Source organism: Mustelus asterias, chromosome 32 (genome assembly GCF_964213995.1).
Source record: "Mustelus asterias chromosome 32, sMusAst1.hap1.1, whole genome shotgun sequence".
In the NCBI taxonomy this organism is placed as follows: Eukaryota; Metazoa; Chordata; class Chondrichthyes; order Carcharhiniformes; family Triakidae; genus Mustelus; species Mustelus asterias.
The window spans coordinates 808,084-818,668 of record NC_135832.1 but is presented as its reverse complement, the minus strand read 5'-3'; positions in this window follow the sequence as shown (position 1 = coordinate 818,668).

Sequence of the window (10,585 nt, the reverse complement as noted above, 5' to 3'; positions counted from 1 at the left end):
AGCTCACCTTTCCCTTGCATTCCCAGGGGTCTAAGAAAAACTGGTATGTCCGCTACGACCCTCACCAATTTTTATAGATGCAGAATGTAATACACCCGTTTAGGATGTGTCACAGCTTGACCTGGCTGCTCCTCGAACCAAGCCTGCAAGAAACTACCAAGGGTTGTGAATGAAACCCCGCCCATCATGCCAACCAGCCTCCCATCCATTGACTTTGTCTGCACTTCCCGCTGACTTGGAAAACCAGTCTGCAAAATGAAAGACTCCACGCCACCCGCACGTACTCCGTTCCACCTTCTTCCTGCGGTCATAAAAAAACTGCGAAATTCTGATGTCATGTGCCAACCGACTCAAGAACATACACTTCTCTTCTGCCATCGGACTTCTCTATGTACCGACCATATATTAAGTTGATCTTCCTCTACACCTCATCTTTAATTTCAAGACTATATTCGGCATCCTATGCTTTTGTTTTTCCCTAAGTACACTATGAATGGCATGTTTGAGTCTCCATAACGAACAATATAATACTTTACCCTGTGTTTCAATGTAAATCAAATTAAAATCAAAGTCACCTTTCTTCAACTGATGGGCAGTGGGGATGAAATCAGTGTTGTTTAAATTAACAACTCTCTGTCCATTCCACTTATCTCACAGTGTACTTATTAACATTTGTAATATGCAACCTGATTAATATTTGAATTTATTGTCATTACCAAAATAAACAATGATATTCATAGAAATATATTATCCCTACAGTGCAGAAGGAGGTCATTCATCCCGTCGACGCAGCATCAACCAGAATCCCACCCCGGCCCGATCCCCATAACATCACCTTCTTAGCCCAGGTAGTCTCTCTGACAGGAAGGGGCAATTTAGCATGACGAATCAGCATAACCTGTGCATCTTTGGACTGTGGGAGGAAACAGCAACACCCGATTGAAATCCAAGCAGACATGGGGAGAAAATGCAAATTCCACACAGACAATTGCCCGAGGCCAGATTTCCTGGCGCTGTGAGGCAGCAGTGCTAACTACTCTGCCACCGCACTGAATGCGTCAAGACGCCGCAGCTGATAAATGTCAGACTACCTAAATGCCAAATTGAAACGTGAATGAGCTGTCACAGATCTTTTGCAATCTGCATGTAATGACGAGTTGTTTAAAGACACGGTCAAGACTCGTCAAGACAAGTGAAAGACTCGGGCCATTAATAATGTTTTTTTTGCAGTCCATCAAAAGCCTGAAAAAATTAACATTTAAACAGAGGAACACGATTAAACAGTTAACAGTACAAACCTTTCTTGAATAACTTCATTATAATATACTCAGAGATGAAACAATTCTTGAAGACTCCATCACCAATGATGTTTAATCTATAACAAACTCTGATAGTATTAACTCACAAAGCTCAGATGCTCGAACGGAATATCTCACACAACTTTTCCGTCCAGGCCAAGACAGGAAAAACGTGTCTTCACAGATCTGGCTTCCACACACGCTGCCTTGTTTGAGATCTCAGAGCACACACCACAGTCTATCGTCTCTCTTTTTAATATTCTCCTCTTTGATGTTCCTCTCTATTGCTGTACAATAGTTTATACGTTACATTTAGCATATTTGATTAACAATTTTCCCATTACTCATAGCTACTGTTATGAGACCGCTGATGTTCAATGCGAGCACATCCAAAATTGGTTTGGGGAAACGTGGAACACAGGTACAAAACTTTATGATTGCGAATTGGCAGAAATGTGACAAAGCACATCGCACCCGTTGAGGAAAAGAGAACGGACCTTTTGTAAGTTATTCAAATAACCCGATGAATATTGAGCATTAAAACATACAACAAGAACGACACAGTGCTGATCAACATTTACAATTAACAGTAACTTACATTTACTATTCGCAATAAAGGGCGGCAAGATGGCACAATGGATCGCAATGGAGCCACACAGCATCAGAGAAAAGGGTCCGTTTCCGGTCTCAGTTGACTCTCTGTTTGGAGTTTACACATTCTCCCCGGACGTGCATGGGATTCTTCTGGGTGCTCTGGTTTCCGCTCCACAGCCTAAACATACGCGAGTAAGGTGCAATGCCCATACTAATTTGCCCCTCACTGTCAGGGAAAAAAGCGAATTAATTAAGTTAAAGGCACTGGACCTGGGAGAGACTGTTTTCAGTGCCCTTCGGGCCTTCTTCACCATTCAATTTCATTATGGCTGATCATCACATTCAATATTCTGACCCGTCTTCCGTGTGTGTCCCTTGATCCCGTTCGCTGCAAGAGCTAAAATCTAACATCTAATTGATGTGTTGGCCTCAACTACTTTCTGTCGTATTGAATTCCACCAATTGATCACTCTCCAGGTGAAGAAATTTCTCCTTATCTCAGTCCGAAAAAAAACCCTTAACCTCAAACTATGACCACAAGTTATTGATACCGCCACCATCTGATCCGTTATTTGTGAATTTAAACTGTCTAAACCTTTTAGAATTGTATAAGCTTCTTTGATGACACCTCCCTTCTTCTAAAATGCAATGATTATAATCCCAATCGATTTAGCCTCTCCTTATATGACAGAGCTGCCTTCCCAGTAACCAGCCTGATAAACATTTTGCTGCACTTCTTCTATTTTATCAATCACGGACACCAAACCTGCAGACAATATTCCAGCTGTGGTCTCATCAAAGTCCTGTACAATTGAAGCCCTGGACAACAGGGCTTCGTGAATTAATATTATCAGAGTTTGTTATAAATTAAACATCATTGATGATGGGGCCTTCACAGGGAGGGCTGTGCATGTACCTCACAGCCCTCCCTCCCACTCATCTTTGTACCATCTGCAATATTTGGAGATGGTACATTAGCTTTGCTCTTCTGCCTGCCAATCGTAAAATATCCCATTCATGGCAAACATGTGCTTCATATATGCTATCCAGCTTTCTATCCATCTCAAGAGCCGACTCACAGTCCCATGTGCTTTAACGTTACACAGTACTCTCTTATGTAAGACGTTGTTCAAAGTCTTCTGAAAGTCAAAATAAACTACATCCATCCGTTATCCCTGGTCAACTCTGATAGTAATTACATCCTCCAAGAATTCGAATCGATTCGTCAAACATAATTTTCTCCTGGAATGCATGCTGACTTTATCTGATCATGCCATTTCGAAGATAGCATTTACAATTAACAGCAAATAGCAACATTACAATTAATAATGAACAGCGTTTACAATTATGGCAAAAAGCAACACTTACAATTCCCAAAAAAAGTGAAGTTACATTTAACAGTAAAGAACGCCATTTCAATTCACAATACGCAACGCCACTTACTCCATAGTACAATAATGTTTGCCCAGTCATTATATTTAAGTTACTTCCGCCCCACACTCCGAATTATGAATCTATCCACTGCGTGAAACTTTAAGAATACACCTTCCCCAAAACAGCATCTTAATAGGTTTTAACAAACGCACGAAATTAGTGCCACAAAGTGCAAGTGCTGTCCTTTGCAATCTTTCATCTGATCAAGTGAATGGTCTAGGGGTTCAGATAGAGACAGATTATGTTCTGTTTGCTTTTCTGTTAATCAAGCCTACGTTAACAATATGATATCCTTTTACCGACATGATATGTGTTTATCTAATCAGTTGTTGTACTATCAAATTACGTTTGGCTGATTCTTGTATGAGGGCAACCAGAACCGCCTGTAACTCCGACTCCTGTAATAACAAACAATTTCATTCACAAATGCAGTATTTTCTCATTGTTTTCGAAATTGACCCGAAGCCTCACTAATTCTCCGGAGATATTGCTTCAACATGTTTGGGAGAGCGTCCTGAGGAAGTTATCACTGAGCTCTTGACTTGGTTGCGGAAACTTACTGCGAATTTGGAACATCTCTGCATGAACTGTTGTGGGAGAGATTGGTATGTGGTTTAAATGACTTAACAATTCACATAAAGCTGTTGGAAAAACCCAATGTAGACTTCGAAAAGTCGTTGAGTTCGTCTTGTCAGTTGAGAACGCAGAAAAAAAAGGTTCAGCAGCTATAACGGCATCCGGCTGCGATGTATGAGTCCTTAATGCAGAGTGCTCGTGTTAGTCAGGTGGCAAAGGGCTCCATTCGATGTTAAAACTCTCATATCAGCATCATGAATTGGTAATGCCGGCTCCAACATCCTTCGTAAAATTCTCCAGAAAAGCATTGTCGTTGCCTGATGCCAGATCATTGCAAGCACTGTCAAAGCATGCTGCTCAAATAATGGTGAAAAGTATGAGCACCAATCATGCCTTGAAGACGGAAGTGGACACAGTAACCGAACACTCCGTTATTGGAGAATGCACCGACAAACATATCCAACCGCAGATCAAACTCCAGATGTTGGAAGACAAAAACGTCATCCCGACAGAGGGAAACATTACAAATCAATGGCACCAAAGTAACCCCCCGTATTTACAGGCAGAAATCAGCTCGTCTCGCACGAATTGTTGCAGGGGTGTGTGGAAAAAACCTTATGGATTGGCAGCAACAGACCCTGCTCAACTGGTTGGAGATCTTCAGGCGAGGCATGGGGAGACTATGAAAGGTGATCAGTAGATTTCCTTAAGGTTTCCAAGAGAGCCTCGTTAAAGTAGAAGGAGCTAGGTCCAAGATATATATATATATATATATATATATATATATATATATATATATATATATATATATATATGTATTTAACACTGATGCGACATCTGAGTACTTCAAAGCCAGCCTAGTCCCTTATTCCATGCTGGAGAAGGTGAGATCGGAACAAGGCGCATTGATAGCTTGGGTATCCTCGGGCCTGTGTCGTTTGCAGAATCCGCCGCCGTAGTCCCTGTTCTTATGCCTGAAAAATCAGTTTTTCCTTGTGAGAACTGGACACTGACAGTCAATCAGGTCTCCAAACTCAATAGGTAAACATGCCCACGTTTGGAGATTTGTACGCTAAGTGAACAAGCGTCAGAACTCTGTCGAATTTGTAGATGAATCACGCCTAACGTCAGCTTGAATTGGACATGTCCAATTATATGTGACAATCATATATGTGACACTCAGCACACAAAAGGGACTCTACAACTATATGTGTCTGCCCTTCGGTGTCTCATCAGTGTATGCCATCGGACTCGTCAGCATGTGCCATTTTCCGACAAGTAATGGAGAACACCTATCAGGGGCTACGAAAGTAGCGGCACAGTAGTAGATGACGCCTTGGCCAAGGGAGCTTCTGAACAGGAACATCTGGCTAAAAGATTGTCAGAGATTGTCCAGAGCGGGAGGACACTTGATGAGGACACTTGATGAGGGAGGACACTTGATGAGGGAGACATGTATTTTCTAAGCGGCCAAAACAGCACTTTTAGTCTCCCAAGTAGATGATAAGTGGATATATCCAGTAGAAGATGAAATAAGGATTGTTAAGGAAGGACTGACCCCAAAGAATAGCACGGAGTTAAAATCCTTCCTGAGGTTTGGCAATAAATACGGAAAATTTGTCCCAAAGGTGACTTCCATGTTGGTCCCTTTGCACACTGGAGTACGGAAAAAAGCAAAGGTGGTCCTGAGAATCTTCGCAGGGAGAGGATGTTTCTAATGGTAAAAGTGAGTTCCTGGCAGCAATTTCTGACATTTTTTCGATCGTAAGAAATATTTTATTACAACTTGAGATGGCGGAGCGTTGTCACATCACTGGAAAGACAGGATGACAAATGGACGGTCAGTTCACACCATCAACAAGCAACAAGCGCCATTCATGGAGGTTAATCTGGCGTGACTTCTGTTTGATTCCAAGACCACACCACAGGCCACAACAAGTGTGGCTCCAGCAGAAGTGTTAATGGGAATTTGACTTAGTACCTGACAGAACCGACTGTTCCAGAACTTGGGAGAGAAGGTGGAGTCTCGAAAGGAAATCCAAAAATATACGTCGATTCTGCAAGGGCAGAAAATAAACTTTTGCAATAGGCCATTTGACCCATAGAAGGAACTTCAGGGATGCTCCCTGATATTTACTGTTACTTAGAAGAGAGGACCCACATCTGACGAGGTCAAAGTTAAGGATAAAACTAACTAACGGGAGTGCCTGCATGAACAGTCCCACCTACCCGCCATATAGGGAGCTGCTGGCAGTGCCAGCCCTCAACTTGAAGCTGATCCAATTTGTCTGTTCCGATATTGAAGGTACGGACACCAAGGCGGAAGTGAAACCTGAGGCAGGACATGCCTTGGTAAATCTGCGATGCTGCCTCAATAAGAGAATGTCGGCTCCTTGCTTAGCACTGCCTTACCCAGTCCCTCCTTAAATGGACCTCTTTCCAAGCGGCAAATGACGGACGTGACCACCTCCCAATGGGGGTGCTGAAAGCGACACGAATTAAGGGAAAGGGGTGTTACAGCATTAATAACCACTTTGTTAGATATGTTCAAGAGGGAGATGGACGTGGTCCAAGCAGTTAAGTTATCAAGGTGTATGGAGAGAAAGCGGGAGTGGTTTCCTGAAAGTGTATAATCAGGCAGGATCTTACTGAATGTTAGTGCAGGCTCGAAGGCACGAGTAATTTACTCCTGCAGCTATTTTCTATGTTTCTGTCTTTCTAACAACCACCGAAACCACGAGGAACATCGTGGACTTCGGAGAGGCTCCCGCAATGTGACACAGCCAGCGGACGTTGTTAAACCTATATCGTTACTTGTACCGGAGTTGCCAGTGCCACGATGAAGGCGACCTGAAAATAATCCACAGGAGGGGCCTTTTCGTTCAGTGCACAATAAAGCGTGTTGGTGGCGTGAAACTGGAGGTTGCTGACTTAATGCAGTAACATCCCACCATGTGTTTTTCGGTTTCTTTATGACCTCACTCCATCTAACACTTCACTTCATCCAGTGTCATCAGCCACAAACACTATTCCTGATGTTCTCTGATGGTATCTTCGATTACTTTGGGAAGGTTTCCTTTTTTATAATCCGTTCCTTGTGAAACAAAGGTCAACTGTTGACTTCTCTATTACTTGTTGAACTTGTATGCTCGCTTTTTGTGATTCTGACGTGAGCACTCTAAATCTCTCTGTGCCGCAGCTTCCTGCAGGGTTCTCCATTTTATTATACCAACTGCCAATATTCCAACAGACTTCTCCAGTTTTACATTCCAAATACCAAGGTTTTATCTCCTCAACTAACCTGTATATATCCCTGCGTGAACACTTTGCGGCATCCTCACAACTTGACTTTCCAGCTATTGTGAAGTCAGCAGGGCAGAGCAGTAAAGAGATATGGAGAGTCAGAACCACAGACAAACCGCAGAGACTTGAAGAATGGAGGGAAATTCAAGAAAGCAGAGATGACATTGGTTTCAAATAGAAATGTAGAACAATAGAAAAAATAGAGTGCAGAATGAGGCCAATCGGCCCACCAATCCCTGCCAGACCAAGGACAACAAGGTGCTCGTTCCAGTCCAACATTTATGTGCCTGTCCCAGAGCTCCGTATCTTTCAGAGCCTAAGGTGCACATCACAATACTTTAAAAAAAAACTAGAGTTTGGGGCCGCTGACTCCAGCACCAACTGCGGCAGCAAATTCCAAACAGGCACAACTCCCTTCATAAAAAAAGTTATTCATCATGTCTCTTCTACTCCTTTTGCCTATTGTCTTGAATCTATGCCCTTTGGATCTCGAATTCTCCAACAGGGAAACAATTGTATTCTCACCACTCGATTTCTTCCCCTCATAAATATGTACATACCTATCATTTCACCCCTCAGCCTTCGTTGTTCCAAGACCAATAACCTCATTCTATCCAAACTCTCCTCATAACTACACTTTTATAGGCCAGGCAATGCTGTTGTAAAACTCTTCTGAAATCTCTCCAGAGCAATTACGTCCTTCTTAAGAGTATCGATAGGCAGAGGGATCTGGGTGTTCAGGTGCACATGTTACTGAAAGTGGCAACGCAGGCGGAGAAGGCAGCCAAGAAGACATATGCATGCTTCCCTTCATCTCTCCGGGCATCGAGTTTAAATATTGGCAAGTTATGAATCATGCACTGTCATGGTGAAGTTGCACAACACATTGGTAAGGCCACACTTGGAATACTGTGTGCAATTCTGGTCACCCTACGAAAGAAAGGATATTATTAAACTGGAAAAAGTGCAGAGACGGTTTACTAGGATGCTACCGGGACTTGATGGATTGAGTTCTAAGGAGAGGTTGGATAGACTAGGACTTTTTTTCTCTGGGGCGCAAAAGGCTGAGGGGTGGTTTTGTAGAGGTCTATAAAATAATGAGGGGGATAGATCAGCTAGATTTTCAATATCTTTTCCCACAGGTAGGGGAGTCTAAAACTAGAGGACATAGGTTTAAGGTGAGAGGGGAGAGATACAAAAGTATCCAGAGGGGCAATTTTTTTCACACAGAGGGTGGTGAGTGTCTGGAACAAGCTGCCAGAGACAGTAGTAGAGGCGGGATAATTTTGTCTTTTCAAAAGCTTTTAGATAGTTAAATGAGTACGATGGGATATGGGCCAAATGCGGGCAATTGGGATGAGCTTAGAGGGTGAAAAAAAGGGTAGCATTGACAAGTTGTGCCGAAGGGCCTGTTTCCATGCTGTAAACTCTTATGACTCTCTGGAGGGCAGAACGAGGCCATTAGGCCCATCGAGACTGCAACGCCCATGACCCACCCAGGCTTTATCTCCATAAACCAACATGTTTTCACTGCTAATCCCCTAATATTATCATCAATTTAGCATGGCCAATCAACCTAACACTCACATCTTTGGACTGTGGGAGGAAACCGGAGCACCCGGAGGACACTCAGGCAGACAAGGGAGAACGTGCAAACTCTACAGAGACAGTGACCCGAGGCATGAATTGAACCCGAGACCCTGGCGCTGTGAGGCAGCAGTGTTAATCACTCTTCCACTGTGCCGCCCAAGTTGTAAATTATAGGAACTTGGGTCGGCTGCACTTGAAGTATAGTGTTCAATTCTGGTCACCGCACTGCCAGAAGGATCTGGAGGCTTTCCAGAGGGTACAATAAATATTCACCAGGAACTTCCCTGGTATGGAGTGCATTTGCTATGAGGAGAGATTGGAGAAATGTTGTCTGTTCTCACTGGAACGATGGAGGTTGAGGGTCGACCTGATTATGAGGGGCATGGACAGAGTGGATAGTAAGAAGTTTTTTTTTCTCTCCCAGGTTGGAACAGTCAATTAGGAGGGGACGTAGATTATGGTGCGAGGGGCAATGTTTAAAGGAGACAACATTTTCACATAGAGGGTGGTGGGTGCCTGGAACTCGCTGCCTGGGGAGATTGTGGAAGCACATACGATATTGACTTTTAAGGGGCGTCTGGAACAATGCATGAATAGGATGGGAATAGAAGTATATGCTCTCTGGAAGACTGGGGGTGTTTTGTTCAGACGGAGAGCATGTTCGTTGCAGGTCCAAAGGGCCTCTCCCTGTGCTGCTATTCTCTTTGTTCTTTGTTCCTGTAATGTGGTGATCATAACTGCACACAACACTCCAATTATATCATAGGCGGTGTTTTATATAATTCCAACATTATCCTTTACACTATCCACTGCTCAGCCAATCTTTGTGGCAACTGCAAGTTTTCCAAACGTCGAAGCGAGGCAGAATAAGAGGGAACATTATTTGGGAAGCAAGGATGGATGTGGAAAGGAGAAAGGGTAATTGGGACAATTGAATAATTCGAATTTGAATAGCGAAAATGACATGGAGATTGTGAGAGAAGGGACGTGGCAAACGAAAGCACTGTCCAGTTCTCAAATGCATAAAAAAGTGTTGATAGGCTAGGATTTGAAATGATCAACATCATACAGTTAATACAGAGTCAGCATGCAATCTAATCCCAAAAGGTTTATCTGTTGTCCTACAATCCCCGATGAGATCTACGGTGAGAGAGCAGGTGGTGTCAGCAGTGTGTTTGTGAATCAACGTGTAAGTAATAGCATTTGGGATGTACATGTTTAACACGAAAGACCATCGACTTAATTAAAAAGCACCACTTATTTTGATTCACTGTCTCAGAGTGCAGTGGGATAGATCTTCTTCAACACCACCACTTGTACTCAACACTCAGAAGATGCGTCGTTCATCAATCACCCAGACAGCGGCTGTCTATTATCCAACACTCGCAGTGGTCGGAGTACCTGGTAAGTCACCTTGATGTCTCGAACTTTGGACTTCCTGGTTTACTTTCTCTGCTGGCTGAATATTACATTGGCCCCAATTTTGAGTGAAAAGTCGTTCTTTTACCTTCTACAATTGAATATCACGCATTCATCTGGTCTCGATTGTAATCTAATCTTGTTGGTGATGACTGCATTACCGTTCTGATGTTGTCCTCGATCCTTACACTTTAACACATTGACATTGAAGTTTGCTTCTGACAATTTCTATTTTTTTATATTATTTGAAACATTACTTGCGCCTCGCTTCTCATTTTCCTATCACCTAAAAAATTCATTTTTCATCATATATTGTCTTTTATGTAGAATTGCTTATTCGTTCTGCCCCTTTTACCTCATTTTTTATCGGA